Source organism: Nicotiana tomentosiformis, chromosome 12, assembly GCF_000390325.3.
Source record: "Nicotiana tomentosiformis chromosome 12, ASM39032v3, whole genome shotgun sequence".
In the NCBI taxonomy this organism is placed as follows: Eukaryota; Viridiplantae; Streptophyta; class Magnoliopsida; order Solanales; family Solanaceae; genus Nicotiana; species Nicotiana tomentosiformis.
In genome coordinates this window covers 13,965,015-13,981,342 of record NC_090823.1, presented here as the reverse complement: position 1 = coordinate 13,981,342, position 16,328 = coordinate 13,965,015, and the positions used below count along the sequence as shown (strand labels likewise).

The window sequence follows — 16,328 nt, the reverse complement described above, 5'->3', positions numbered from 1 at the left end:
CATTCCAATGACCAAAAGTGAAAGTTTGTTACAACTAATAGAACAAGTTTTCACAACTAATAGGAGAATTCACATTAAGCCTTACAAGTTTTATTTGCAATTTGAATCTCGCTACCTACTAAGAATTGATGAAAGAAAAGCAATCTACCGTATAGGTAAAACCGAATGCATTTGCCAATATAGGCATAGTTTGAGAAGTTTAAAAAAGCCATAGTGGTATGCTTCAAATCACACATCATATCATATATATATATATATATATATATAAAGTTGGGAATTGACCAGCTGATGTGGCATACCTATTTGCCCAGGAAACCTAATTATCTATTTTCTCAATTTTGACTTCTATCCTATTTTTTTATTACTTTCTGCTATTTCTAAAAAACCAAAAGTCACGACCACAGGCGACTATTAAGAGAGCGGCTATGGAATTCTCACAAGTTACAATTCCAAACAAAAGTAACGCCCCTAAACAAGCAAATAAGTCCTACAAAAAGCAACCACTTCTTCTCTCAACTAATGTCCCTAAGAAATCAATCAGTTTCTCAAAAATTCTTCAAAAACTGCCATTGATCGTGTTTGTACCAAAACAATAAAGAAATCCTCAAATTTGTTTATTCTAACATTGTATGATTCTGTCTCTCTTACATCTACGTTTCGAGACTTACTCTGCAAAAGGTTTTTGTAGCTTCTGTGCTTCTATCAGTTCTTGCTAAAGATCAATGATGCTATATATGGTGAGGCTCAACAATTTCTAATACGGTTCCAATTTTATTTTTGCTTTTATCCATGTCTTATTGATAACGAATTAGATTTTAAAATATAAAAATCGTAAATCCCGTTCTTGTATCATAGAAATCCAGTAAAGCAGAAAAGAATATTTCATTATAGGTTTCAAATAGATATTCTAACAATTAATACAATCTTTGGTAGAGGTGAAAAATGGAAATAAATATGATAAACCTTTTCTTTTTATTTTCTTTGCACTACTATTCCAAACAATCAACAAAATAAATTTCTTTGCTTAATTATTTTTCTGCTTTCCTTTTGTTAAACCAAAGTCAGAATTATGAATGTTAATAGCTTTGTAAATTCAACAGGTTACATTATTTTACAAAACGTTTTATATAAACTACTTTAGTTGCACACCATAAAAAATCTAAGTTTTGCTTTCACCTCAATTCTTTCTCGTGAGTAGAGAATGAAAAACCATCAGAAGATAAAGTAGGATATGACATCGCACCTTTCAGACATATAGTAGGATTCTTTCCTCCCATAAAAGAGAGAAAAGTCTCAACTACAATCCATAAATAATAGGGGCTTGCTCTGTGATGATTTTTTCACTTTGAGTCATACAAGTAATGCAAAAACTTGCCCCAATTCAAATGTAAATCATTACAAATAAAAAGAAGAATATCAATTATACCATCAAATTACATTGGATCCTCTGATGTCTTGTATTTACCCAAGACACTTGTATAAAATTTTTTATGACCATATATTATGGCCAAACAGGAGATTACTTAAAGAAAGAATGGAAGGCCTTCGTAAAATGTCACAAAAAACTTAGCATTAAATATCATATTTTTTTGAATTAAATATCAGCCACAATGGGAAGTCTTCCAAAATGAAGATAAAGGAAAGACATGGACAATGACCATAGTGGCTTTTAAATGTAGCTTATGTATTTTTGTTAAGTACTGTTGTCAAATCATCTAAACAGCACTTGACCGTCCATAAGCACAATCCAATTGTGAACAAAAATTAAACATGCTTCAATCAAATGTTTTACCAGAATTAACAGAATAAATAATCTATTATACAATTCAACTCTAACAAGAACATACAAAACTAATTATGAGCCTCTTGAAATTATAATCTTTTAATACCAAAATTAAATTTTGACATACATGTAAGACCTAAAATAAGTGTAACAACTATAATTGCAGAAAATCAACATTAGCACAATCAAAAGATAAATCATTTTTAAAAAAAAGCATCAGAAGGCCTCAGAATTGCAGAATTAACAGCAAGGCCTTTAAAAGGGCCATTCAGTCCCGAAAGATGGTGTTTTTTAATAATAGGTCTCCTCATAGGCCAATAAAACTCAGTAATATTAATTTAATAAGAATTAATAGGAATGTAATTCTCATGGCCAATCCCAAGTAGTAATTGCAGAGACTCTGCTCTACAAGGCGATAGGATATGAAATTTCCCTTTTCGGATAAGAAATCAACAAAAAGGGCTCGATTTCTGATGATTTTTAAACACTTGGATTTTACGGGTATTGAATAAAACCCGCCCCAATTTCAAAAGTGAAACCATCATTAACAGAAACAACCAAACAATACCAGGATTACACAGAGCTATAAGAGTGAAACATAGATCATATTTGGACATTCACTATTTGTTTTTGTTTTTTGAGAAAACACACAGCTCTAAAGATCAAAAAAGAAAAACAAAATTAGCTTACAACAAATCTCAAAAATAGAATCGTTAGCTACCATAAAAGGTGAAGCCATTGAAGTAGAGGTGCAAACCCGGCTATGGAGGAAAACCCTAATTCTCTGAAAATGTAAGGGACGACGCGAGGTTTTTATAGAGAGCACTTATGTTAATAGGTTTGGAAGATGGTGTAATGTGGGCTTTAGGAACTTCTAGCTGAATATGGGCCAACTTGGGCCAGTTTTGTGAGTTTGGCTGTAGTTTGTGGATTTTGCCGATATGAGCAGAAATTTTGACAAATAACCAGTTCTTTTCAAAGAAATTGCAGAAAGATGATATTTTTGGGGTGTCTTTTCTTTTCCCTTCTTGTCCTATGGGCAAAATTTTAAAATCAAAAGTTAAAAGTATTGTTCAGAGGGGAAACGAGGGGCAACAATTATTAAATATGAAGTTCTTTCCATGCAGCGAGAACAAAAATTAAAAACCATCCATTTGGGGGCTATTTGTGTACTTCACCCAGATTTTTTATTGCTAATGAAACTTTAGGCAGCGCAAAACCTATGAAAAAAATTAACTTAAATAGTCATCCATCTTATTATCATAACTGAATTAAATAGTAATGAATGTCAATCACAAAGTTATTTTTAACATGACATGAATTATTGAACTTATCAAAATATAGACTTCAAATCAAATTAGAATATAATTAGGATAAATGCAAAAAACTAGATTACAAATCAAGAATGTAAATAATTAATAGGAGTATATATATTTAATAATTGTGTGTATGTATATATATACATAATTTTTAAATAGGTAATCTATATATCTATATAATCCTGGGAATAATAATGTTGATGTGGCACCATGTATTGATGAGGATTGCCATTTATATTTTTTCCTGTATTTTTGCCCTTTTTAAATTTTTTTCCATTTATGCTCTCTATTTTTTATAAACAAAAAATCGAGAATCGTGTTCTTCCAAGAAGAGTCAAACGCTTGCAACCAATTAATACAAATAACGGTTACATAAGTGAATTGGTGCTAATTAATACGCCACTTTTCCTCATTAAAACCAATCTTAATCTTCCAAGAAGAGTGAAACGTTTGCAACCAATTAATACATATAACGGTTACATCAATAAATTGGTGCTAATTAACCACTTTTCCTCATTAAAACCAATCATATGGAGCTTTTCCAATCATATGGAGCTTTTCTTTCAATCTTCTAGCAAATTAAAATTGCATGTGATGTATTTCCTATATCTTTTTATCCCCGTAAGAAAAGATTTAAGCAGCCGGTAGATTTTAGTTCTTCAGATGAGATCTTCTTTTTGTATTTTCTGTATTCAACCTAATTAAGTTGTGTCAACATTATATTTGTATAACTTGCTATTATTTTATTTTAGATCTTCTGTATGAGATTATTGGTCTTGTATCCTTCGTTAGTGATCGTAATATATGGGTTGTAGTGCCTTACATGGATGGAGGTCCAGGATGCTCATCCTGATGGTTTAGAAGAAACAATTATTGCAGTAATTTTCTTTGAAGTACTAAGGGTTTATAATAACTTCATTATTATGGACGCATTGGTCGTGATCTTAAAGAAAGTTCGAGCATTGGTTAAATCCATTACAAGTTTCTTATTTTGTTGCATCAACCAACTTTGTTACTTATGCTGGTGAGATTACATAAGTTGTCTGCGGGGGGATTCTCTCGGTACTTGCTTGATTAGCCATTGTAAAAGCTAGAAACACGTTGGAATGTCACACTGGAAAACCACTCTTTAATTTATTGATATTCATTAACATGGTACAGCATATATTTTATAGTACAAACCAACAAGAAGTCAAGATAAGAGCAAACTCTATACTATAAACATAAGAGAGATCCTATAGAGTTTTAGTTGGACAAGGCTAGAGATAGAGACAGTCCAATACCCCCCTTGCAAACGGAAGGTGGATGTTTGCAAGGTGGATCTTTTACCTTGAGTTTGTCTCGTAAAAATTGAAACCTCGCTCAGGAGAGTGGCTTGGTTAGGATGTCAGCCAGTTGATCTTTGGATGAGAGAAACTGAACAGTGAGGTCTCGCCTAGCTACCTTGTCTCTCACAAAATGAAAATCTATCTCAACATGTTTAGTGCGGGAGTGAAAAATGGGCTTAATGGACAAGTAATTAAGCTGCACCAATATAATATTATCACACCAAAGGATGGGAGCCTGAGGAATAGGAATGCCAAGTTCAAAAAGGAGAGACTGAGTCCATGTTAGCTCCTCTGCTGCATCAGCCAAGGTCTTATATTCAGATTCCGTGGAGGACCTCGCCACTGTACGTTGCTTTCTCGAAGACCAGGAGAACATGTTAATTAGCACCAAGAATAATTGCATAACCACCGGTGGACTTACGATCATCAATACTTCCAGCACAGTCTGAATCAGTAAAGGCTTGTGGCATCAGCTGAGGAGCATTGGAGATGAAGAATGACATGAATTTAGTATGTTGAAGGTAGTGAAGGTTTCGCTTTACAACATTCCATTGATTCAATGAAGGATTGTACATGTATTGACATACTATCATCTTCGTGAGAGACAACAAAATATATGGAAGGGCAATAACATGTACAAATACTATGCAAAAAGTGTGAAACACAACATAAACCGCTAGCAGTCCTAGACAAAACACTATCATACAAGCCGGTACAAAGAGAAAAAGCGCTTGACTATCCCCTAAACTGCTCGATTATTCCCTAAACTACAATCCTATTGCTCGACCTTCTCACATTCTTATTATGAGCCACATCTTCGAAAATCTGGAGCCGCGCCATGTTCTGTATGATCACCTCGCCCTAATACTTCTTAGGCCTCCCTTTACATCTTCTTGTACCTGCCAAAGCCAACCGCTCACACTTCCTAACCGGAGCATCTAGGTTTCTCCTCCGCACGTGTCCAAACCATCTAAGTCACGCTTCCCGCATCTTGTCGTCCATGGGACCTACGCACATCCATCTCAACATCCTCATTTTTGCTACTTTCATTGGAAATTAAAATTATTTTTCAAAAAAAAGAAATCCTTAAATATTATGTTATGATGTTTGATTAATTCATATTTTTTGTTAAAAGGTGAAAATAACTTCTCCATCATTTGGAACCTCTGGATTACGAGGAATAACAATAACATAAATAACACAACTAAAGCCGTTTCTCTAAATTTTGTATTAAACCAAGCTATAGAATGCAAATTAATGACAGAGCGAGAGAGCAACCTTACTAAACACATTCCCATCCAAATTAGCTGGATAAGGCCACAAGGGGATGGGATAAACTCAACATAGATGGAGCCTTAAAAAATGGTGAGACACATGGTGGAATTGGGGGCATATTTAGAAATGACAATGGAGACTGGGTGATGGGCTTCCAAATGAAAACCCATTCAAAATCACCCATCCACACAGAACTACCTGCTCTCTTCCATGGCCTTCAACTAGCATGGAAACAAAACCTCTATCCTCTAGAAGTGGAAACAGATGCTACCCAGATAATTAATTTCATCAACCATGGCTATGCCACTCATAACACTCTTATTAATAATTGCAGGTGGCTAGTATCCAGAAAGGTCATGTTGTTGATCAAACATAATTTCCGTCAAGGGAATGAAGTAGCACATCTTTTGGCCAAAGAAGCATCAAGGCATTCAAATATCCATAAACTTAGTCGTCTAGCTATCCCACAACCTTATGTCATGACCAGGATGTTGGCGGACAAAGCTGGTGAAGTTTATGTCAAGTTCGTGTCTGTTAATGTATGTAGACAATTAGCTAAGCTTGGTAACCTTAGTGCCATGCACGGCCTATTCGTCAGTATGTAATGATCCAATGGATCAAATGATTGTTATGACTTAGTATTTAATGAATAAATATTTCCAGTTTCTCAACAAAAAAATAAAAATAAAAATTCTCCGCCTATAAGTTAAAATCATTTTACTTACAAATTTTCTTAACTTTTAACTCAACTTTAACTAAAGCTTGGACAATTTTAGTCTTTAGTACTTAAAAAATTTAATCAAGATGTATACATTATGTATTTTTATTTTTTTGGAAAAATATTTTTCATTTCTATTCCTATATTATAAATGGGGATATTCAGGCAACTTATGGTCAACATGTCTGCCTCACCCATTATTATCGAGAGAAATTAAAAAATAGTCATATTTACAAGTGGTCATTCAAAAATAGCCACAATTTCAAAAGTAATCGAAATTTAGTCACTTTTCATATAAAGATAAATTTGAACGAAAACACTGTTCAAAATCCGGAAAATACTCCAGCATATTATACTAGAATTCCAGCATAAGTATACTGAAATTCCAGCATAAGTATGCTGGAACTCTAGCATATTATACTCGAGTTCCAGCATAAGTATACTGGACTTTCATCATAAAGTTCCAGTATAATATACCGGTCCAGCGTAATATGCTGGAAGTTCATACACATGTGCACCGATCTCCAGTATATTATGCTGGAACTTTTCGTGTTGCAGCAAAATAGTGGCTATTTTTAATAACTTTGCAAACGCTGACTATTTTTGAATGACCGGTCCGAAAACTGGCTAGCCCATACTATTTTTACATTATTATCTTACTCCTTATGTTTGTAGTCCAACACGTGTAGCCTGTTATCCAATCTGCATTGTTGTAATAAATAATTAAACCATTAAACTTTCTGAAATATATAAATAAAAACAGAAAGTTAGTAACACTAGTTTAACAAAATTAATTCTGAAAAACAGTATAGAATTAAATCGAGCCCACTGAATGCACAGTGTGTCCTTAACGAAATTATTCCACTCAAGTACCCGAGGTATTGGAATATTATCCTCCCAGGATAGAACGATTTAACTCACCAGCGTATTGGTACCAAAAACTCTGGTGAACGGCGAACCACTCAATGGTCGTAAAATACACTGAAAAATATTGTGCAGAAGAAGAAGAAGATAATCAGAAAATTTAGTAAGTAAAAATTCTCGGATTCAAGGCATATTTATAGACCATTTGGCACTGATTCTGAAAAGGTTTGCAACCTTTCAGAACAACCATATCTGTTGGAACAGGTGGAAAAATTACGGGAAACAACAAACAGATTTAAAATAATTCAGAAAAGAAAACGGACCAGACCGGACCGGGTCTCGGGTCATGGGTTATTCCAGATTGAATTTGTGTTAATAAATTAAATAATTGAAAGAAATTTTGTCCAAAAAGATTAATCAATCAATCTTTGACCAAATCCGAAGCCGAAGTCGAAGCCGAAGCCGAAGCCGAAGCCGAGCCGAGCGACGACGACACGAGGCTTGCCTTCTTCTTAACTCTTTAAGAGCTAGAAGAAGAGCAATTGTATATATACCCATTAAAAATCTTTTCTTCATCCAATATGGTACAATGGCCCTTTGCCAAGGAGGAAAACTCAAATATATTTTATTTTTCCTCCATTTCCCATTCACCCTCTTTAAGCTACACCAAGCTTAAAATTAAGCTAAACCAAGCTTAAAAGCCCAACAATACCCCACATGAATGAGGAATGGATATAAAATAAAGGAATGCACGGACGCGCGTGTGTTTTACATGCAAGAATTAATTGCATCTCGATAAGTAGGTTTCCCTTTGAACTTTCCGTAGTGAACTTATATCGGATATACTCGGTCAATCGGTAGATTTGATATCTTTGAACCGTCGAGCTTTGTTGTATACCTAGACAACATAAGTCACACAATTAACCCTTAGCCATCTATGGTTCTCACGGTTATGTTCGTTTTAGCCATGAACACCGCCTGGTTTCATGAGTGCTTAGAGAATGGGCTTTTACTTTCATTCCCCTTGAAGCGGCTTACACTTCACACTCACATAGGTGATTTCTAAACGTGTAATCCTATAGACACACTATCTGGTCATATCCTGCCAGACTTAGCAAATCATTAAAAGGCTTTAAGCTTTATTGACTCATCAAAAAGCCTTAATGCTTTACCTTGATTTATGAACATTGTCTTCATCACGAGAATGGGTTGAGTTATTTGACAATGTTGAACCGTCATTTATAACTTTGTTTGATCTCTTTGAACCTAGTTAGTAGGATCTCCAGTCTGCTAGGTAGAGTTACCGCCATGATGACTTGTCCTAGACCTTAACCCTATTCCCTTTGATGATCTTTCAACTGCTTCTCTAGATAGGCCTTTTGTAAGTGGATCCGACACGTTATCTCTTGACTTTACGTAGTCAATCGTGATAACACCACTAGAGAGTAGTTGTCTAACGGTATTGTGTCTCCGTCGTATATGACGAGATTTTCCGTTATACATAACGCTCCCAGCCCTGCCTATTGCCGCTTGACTATCACAATGTATACAAATAGGTGCCAAAAGTTTGGGCCAAAATGGAATATCTTTCAAGAAATTCCGGAGCCATTCAACTTCTTCACCGGCCTTATCTAAAGCTATAAATTCAGATTTCATTGTAGAACGGGCAATGCACGTTTGTTTGGATGATTTTCAAGACACTGCTCCACCCCAATTGTGAAAACATATCTACTCATGGATTTAATTTCAGATGATCCGATGATCCAATTTGCATCACTATATCCCTCAATCACGGAGGGATATTTGTTATAATGCAAAGCATAATTTTGGGTATGTTTCAGATATCCCAAAACTCGTTTTATTGCCATCCAATGTATTTGATTGGGATTACTTGTAAACCGACTCAGTTTGCTAATAGCACATGCTATATCTGGTCGCTTACAATTCATGATATACATCAAATTTTCCAATACTCTTGCATAGTCCAGTTGTGATCACTTTCACCTTCATTCTTTTAAAGTGCATAACTCACGTCAATTGGAGTCTTGGCAATCTTGAAATCCAAATACTTGAACTTGTCAAGTACCTTTTCAATATAGTGAGACTGTGATAATGCTAGACCTTGTGGAGTCTTGTGAATTCTGATTCCTAAGATCACATAAGCAACTCCTAAGTCTTTCATGTCAAATTTGCTAGCCAACATGCGCTTAGTAGCATTTATATCTGCCATATTTTTGCTCATTATCAACATGTCATTAACATATAAACAAACAATGACTTCATAACTTGGAGTGTTTTTAATGTAAATACATTTGTCACACTCGTTGATTTTAAACCCACTTGCCAACATTGCTTGGTCAAATTTGGCATGCCATTGTTTGGGTGCTTGTTTAAGTCCATAAAGTAACTTAACAAGTTTGCACACTTTCTTTTCTTTACCAGAAACCGCAAAACCCTCAGGTTGTTCTATGTAAATCTCTTCCTCCAATTCTCCATTTAAGAAAGTTGTTTTAATATCTATTTGATGGATTTCAAGACCATAAACGGCCGCTAGTGCCACTAACACCCTAATCGATATTATCCTCGTTACTGGCGAGTAAGTATCAAAGTAATCAAGGCCTTCCTTTTGTCTATAACCTTTGACAATAAGTCTTGCCTTATATTTATCAATAGTTCCATCAACTTTCATTTTCCGTTTAAAGATCCATTTCGAACCTAAAGGCTTATTTCCCGGAGGAAGATCAGCGTATTCCCATGTATGGTTATCCAAAATTGATTGAATTTCACTATTGACTGCCTCTTTCCAAAACGCTGAATCAGAAGATGACATAGCTGCTTTAAAAGTTTGAGGCTCATTTTCAAGCAAGAATGTCACAAAATCTGGTCCCAAGGAAGTAGATGTTCTTTGACGTTTACTACGCCTTGGATTTTCTATACTTGGAGTATTTTCTTTTGGTTCTTCCCGAGGTTGTTTAGGTCTTTCACTTAACGACTCGCATTCAATTTTATACGTATAGATGCTTTCAAAGAATTCAGCATTATCTGATTCCATTACCGTATTAACGTGAATTTTGGGATTATCAGATTTATGAACCAAAAACCGATATGCTTTATTGTTTGTAGCATATCTAATGAAAACGTAATCAATAGTTTTTAGTCCGATATTAACCCTTTTAGGTAAAGGAACTTGTGCCTTTGTTAGATACCCCCACACTTTGAAATATTTCAAGTTGGGTTTTCTTCCTTTCCATTTTTCATATGGAATAGATTGCGTTTTGTTGTGGGGTACTCTGTTGAGTATTCGGTTACCTGTAAGGATAGCTTCCCCCCACAAACTCTGCGGTAATCCGGAACTTATTAATAAAGAATTCATCATTTTTTTTAATGTCCGATTTTTCCTTTCTGCAATTCCATTGGATTGAGGTATGTAAGGTGCAGTAGTTTGATGGATAATTCCATATTGCGAATATATTTCTGCAAACAGAGATTCATATTCTACACCCCTATCACTTCTAATTATTTTGATCTTTTTATTCAATTGATTCTCTACTTCATTCTTGTATTGCTTAAATGCTTCAATTGCTTCATCCTTACTATTAAGCAAATAAACATAACAATATCGAGTGCAATCGTCAATAAAAGTAATAAAATATTTTTTTCCACCTCGAGATGGTGTCGACTTCATATCACAAATGTCAGTATGAATTAAGTCTAAAGTATTTGAATTCCTTTCAATAGACTTATAAAGATGTTTTACAAACTTAGATTCAACACATATTTGATATTTTGATTTATTACACTCGAATTTAGGCAATACTTCTAAATTAATTAACTTCCGCAAGGTTTTGTAATTGATATGTCCTAAACGAATATGCCATAAATTATTTGATTCCAATAAATAAGAAGAAGCTGGAATTTTATTCATACTGTCAACAACCATTACATTTAGTTTGAAAAGGCCCTCTGTGAGGTAGCCCTTTCCAACATACATTTCATTCTTACTTACAACAACTTTATCAGAAATAAATACACAGTTGAATCCATTCTTAACAAGTAAAGAAGTAGAAACTAAATTCTTCCTAATAGTAGGAATATGAAGAATGTTGTTGAGCGTAAACACCTTGCCGGAAGTCATCTTCAGGAATATCTTCCTATAACCTTCAATCTTGGCTGTTGCAGTATTTTCCATGGAAAGCTCTTCTTCGGGACCATCAGTAGAGTAAGTCGCAAATGCTTCTTTGACAGCACAAACATGTCGAGTGGATCCAGAGTCAATCCACCACTTATTCGGATTTCCAACTAAGTTGCATTACGAAAGCATTGCACACAGATCATCAATGTCATCATTCTTCTCCACTATGTTGGCATGTCCCTTCTTCTTATCCTTTTTCGGGAGACGACAATCAGGGGCTTTGTGACCAGTTTTTCCACAATTGTAGCAGCTGCCCTTGAATTTCTTTTTGTTCTGCTCCTTAGTATGTCCAGAAGACCTCTTTCTCTTCTTACTTTTTGGAGCAGTCTCCTCAACGATATTAGCTCCCATGATAGTTGAATTTCCACGAGACTTCTTCTCGGCTGTTTTGTTGTCTTCCTCAATCTTGAGACGAATCACAAGATCTTCCAACTTCATTTCTTTGCGCTTGTGCTTAAGATAGTTCTTGAAGTCTCTCCACGAATTAGGTAATTTTTCAATCATTGCAGCCACTTGAAATGCTTCATTCACGACCATACCTTCAGCAATAAGGTCGTGAAAAATAAGCTGAAGCTCCTAAACTTGGGTTCCAATAGTTTTGTCGTCTATCATTTTATAGTTTAGAAACTTGGCAACCACGAACTTCTTCAAGCATGCATCTTCAGTCTTGTACTTCTTCTCAAGTGCGTCCCATAATTCTTTCAAAGTATTCATAGCACTGTACACATCGTACAAATCATTCTCTAAAGCGCTTAAGATATAGCCTTTGCAAAGAAAATCTGTCTGTTTCCACGCCTCAACAATCATGAATTTTTCGTTGTCCGGCATGTCCGCAGCAGGCACCGGAGGTTCTTTACTAGTGGATTTTTGCATACCAACTGTAGTAAGCCAAAAGAACACCCTTTGCTGCCATCCTTTGAAGTTGGCTCTAGAAAATTCCCCGATTTTTCGGCCGGTGGAACAACAGTCCGGCTTGACGAGGCTATTGTCGTTGCCGTAACAGTTGAAGAAGAATTTGCATTATCAATTGCCATTTCTCACTGTCAACAATAGAAGAGTTTAATTAATGGCAAAACCAGAACAGTAAACAATACTGTAATTACTAATAAACAGTACGTATGATAAATAAAAATCGAAGTTTTTATATACTGTTTCACACAAAATGATGAAGTTTTTATGTTCTTCAAATCGTTTTCTGAATTTCAACACTCTAATGAAATTTTTATATCTTCAAATCAGAATAATAAAATTCAGAAGGAGTAAAAAACCACACAGGTTTTAATCTCCATAAACAGAATACAGAATATAAAATAATTTCCTTAAGATTGTTGTCCAATCTGTATTGCTATAATAAATAATTAAATCATTAAACTTTCTGAAATATATAAACAAATTATTTTTCTCAAGTACCCGAGGTGTTGGAATATTATCCTCCCAGGATAGAATGATTTAACTCACCCGCAGGTCGCGGGTTATTCCGGATTGACCATTTGGCACTGATTCTGTTGGAACAGGTGGAAAAATTACGGGAAACAACAAACAGATTTAAAATAATTCAGGAAAGAAAATGGATCGGACCGGGTCGCGGGTTATTCCAGATTGAATTTGTGTTAATTAATTAAATAATTGAAAGAAATTTTATCCAAAAAGATTAATCAATCAATGATCGAAGCCGAAGCCGAAGTCGAGCCGAACGACGACGACGACGCGAGACTTGCCTTCTTCTTAACTCTTTAAGAGCTAGAAGAAGAACAATTGTATATATACACATCAAAAGTCTTTTCTTTCTCCAATATGGGACGATGTCCCTTTTGTCAAAGAGGAAAACTCAAGTATATTTCATTTTTCCTCCATTTCCTATTCACCATCTTTAAGCTACATCAAGTTTAAAATTAAGCTAAACCAAACTTAAAAGCCCAACACAATTTTGTTGAAATTGTAGGATCTACCTCAATTTCCCATTCCATGCATTCACACCTAACATTTATTTATACCCATGAATTATCACTTTATTGCTTTAGATATCTTTTTGCTTCTATAAAGTTTTTGAACTTTTAGAGCCTTTTAAATGTTCCAAGAGTGTCAAATGTCTCACTCCTGGTCCCCACGTCTCCCACCCCTCTCTGGCCTCCTTATACTCTCAAGCAAGTAGGGGTGTTCAAAACCGAACCGAAATCGAAAACCGAACCGAAACCGAAGCTTAATGGCTTATTGGTATCGGTTTAACGGTTTAACGGACGGGGAATGGATTGAAATTTTTTTATTAACGACTTATCGGTTTGGGGGCGGATTATTCAATTTTCTTAACAGATAATCCGTTAACCCGTTAAGAATATATATATATATATATATATATATATATATATATATATATATATATATTAAATTTATTTTTATCCATATATATATATATTAAATAATCAAAAACCCTTCTTCCACTTCCAGTACTCTATCTATTACTAATTTACTATTAGACATTTAGTTATAATTTACTATTCCAGTTAGTTACTATTAGATAATTTTGATGTCATGTGTTATACCCAGTGTTCTCTTCTATTTCTTCTGATAGTTATAAGTTGTTAATAGGCTCATCCCGAGAGATGATTCTACTGGGAAATATGCTGGAATGTAGCTCTATATTTCTTCTATTTAGCTCTCTTCTTAGGTGCCATATTCTATAGACGGAAATGTAGTCTGCTGAGCATAGGAATTTTATTTTGAGTCACAGCGGTCAGCAAACAATCCGATAAACCGCCCGATAAGAGCTAAACCGATACCAATCCGCCCGATATCTTAACGGGTGGCTAGCGGATTAATACATTTAAAAACCGATAATCGATAAGCCAAACCGTTAAGAGTAAATAACCGCCCAATCCGCCCGATAAGCTGCCCTACAAGCAAGGCAGCAAGATACAATTCAAGTCCATTTAGTTTGGGGCACACTTCAATTCCAAACAATTTTGTTATTATTTTGTGGTGCAAATTTCTATATTACTTGCAGTTAATTTACAAAATTTACTGGACGAAAATCTTGCATTAAAATTTTTGGTTGTCTAAATATTACTCACCTCATTAGTTTTCTAATTTCAAAGATTTTATTGTCAGTTTCAGTTTAAGGTCAGTTTTGATTGGTGTGAAGATTTTTTTTTTTTTACAATAGATTATAAGAAAGTTATCAAAGAAAATAAAAAAAACTAATACAATTGAGTGAAGATATTTATTGGAGTGAAAGAAAATTATTTTTCTTAATAAAAGACAAATGAATTAGGCACACAACAGTAATTTTTTTTTTGAAATAATCGATAAGCATGCAAAGTTTAATAGTTTAAATACAAGTATTATCAAGTGACGTGATTATACTTGGTGCAAATTTAGTGTAATTGGTGAAGGTATTAAATTTTGTACAACGATATTAAAGATAAACTCTCTATCAAGATAAAAGAAAGAAGTTTAAGTTATGCTAATAAATTTATAAAAATGGAGCAAAAAACTATAGAAATTTGCAGAAGAATTAAGAGGAAAAGAAGGATTTAATTGGAATCCAGACGTAGAACGCAATCTAATTGAGTATGTCATAATTGAGAAAGAGAAGGATAATCTAAGAAAAGATCATGTCGTCAAAGGTGGCGGGAGGGCACTAATGGAGTTATAAAGATAAAAAATTAAGCAATATTGGGAGCAACATTAAGAAGATAAGGTGATGAAATAATATTTAAGTAAGTATTTGAGATTAAAGAATTAGAAATAAATTATAATATTAATGAAAATGGATTATTCATACTAAAATTATAAAATAAAAATTAGATAATTTGTATGGTATACCGTATCATTATCGCTCTATTAAAGACAGAAATTATAATATAACTACATGCTCTGTAAATAATTAAGGGTATGGGACATCAGAGCACTATGGTCATTAATCCATTGACCTTGGTCATTTTTAAAACTAGTAATATGGTTCCTTCTTCTCCTGTTAGTGACAGTGATGTGGAAAATTTTAGTATTTGCATCACCTTCATTAAGCCACACAATTCTAGATCTAAGTTTCCAATAGTCTTCTTCTAATTTGAGGATTTTGTTATAGTCGTATATTAAAGATTGTTCTAACTGTTGGAGGAAGTCACTAGTACTATAATTAGAGGAGTTTTGAATACTATTAAGCCTAGCTAGCAGTCTCCTCTTTTTGTAGAAGAGATAACCAAAAGTCTTTTTCTTCCAATCCAAAATATCATGTTTAAAGGAAAGAGTAGCATCACATAAGTCCTTGTCTTTCCAACTGAGTTCACAACATTAATAAAATCCGGATGAGTACACCAAATAGTTTCTAACCTAAAAGGTTTTCCTTGATTCCTAATAGGTATAGCTAAGGTTAATCAATATGGGTCTATGATCAGAATGAATTTGGGCAAGTGAGTAACATAGGCTTCCGCAAAAAGGCGAACCCAATCATCATTAGAGAAGACTCTATCTAATCTTGCCATGATTAGACCTAAACTTACTCCCTTTAAACCCAAGATCAAACAGATTACAATAATTTATACTAGACCAGAGTTTGCAGGACATATTAAAACTAACAGGTTTACCGCCAAATTTATCTTCGACCATTAGATCATCGTTGAAGTCACCTCCTACTAGCCACGACCCATTATAGTTATGATATATATTTTACAAATTTTTCCATAGAAGATTTCTATTTGCCCGACAAGTTCTAGCATAAATAGTAGAAAAAAGCCAAGAGTAGCGATTAGGCAATACCTCGATCATAACATGTATTTCCTGATTATGTGTAGCAAAATTCTGGATAGTCACTATGTTGTGATCCCATAAAATCACCATTCCTTCAGATCTT

The 16,328-nt window shown here is 34.3% G+C and overlaps 1 non-coding gene across 1 annotated transcript; it reads right to left on the bottom strand.

The window, feature by feature from the left end:
* Nucleotides 1-2,004: 2,004 nt before the first annotated feature.
* On the bottom strand, nucleotides 2,005-2,100 carry LOC117277218 (small nucleolar RNA SNORD96 family). Its single transcript, XR_004507498.1, has one exon. It is a non-coding gene; the product is annotated as a small nucleolar RNA SNORD96 family (small nucleolar RNA).
* Nucleotides 2,101-16,328: the final 14,228 nt, after the last annotated feature.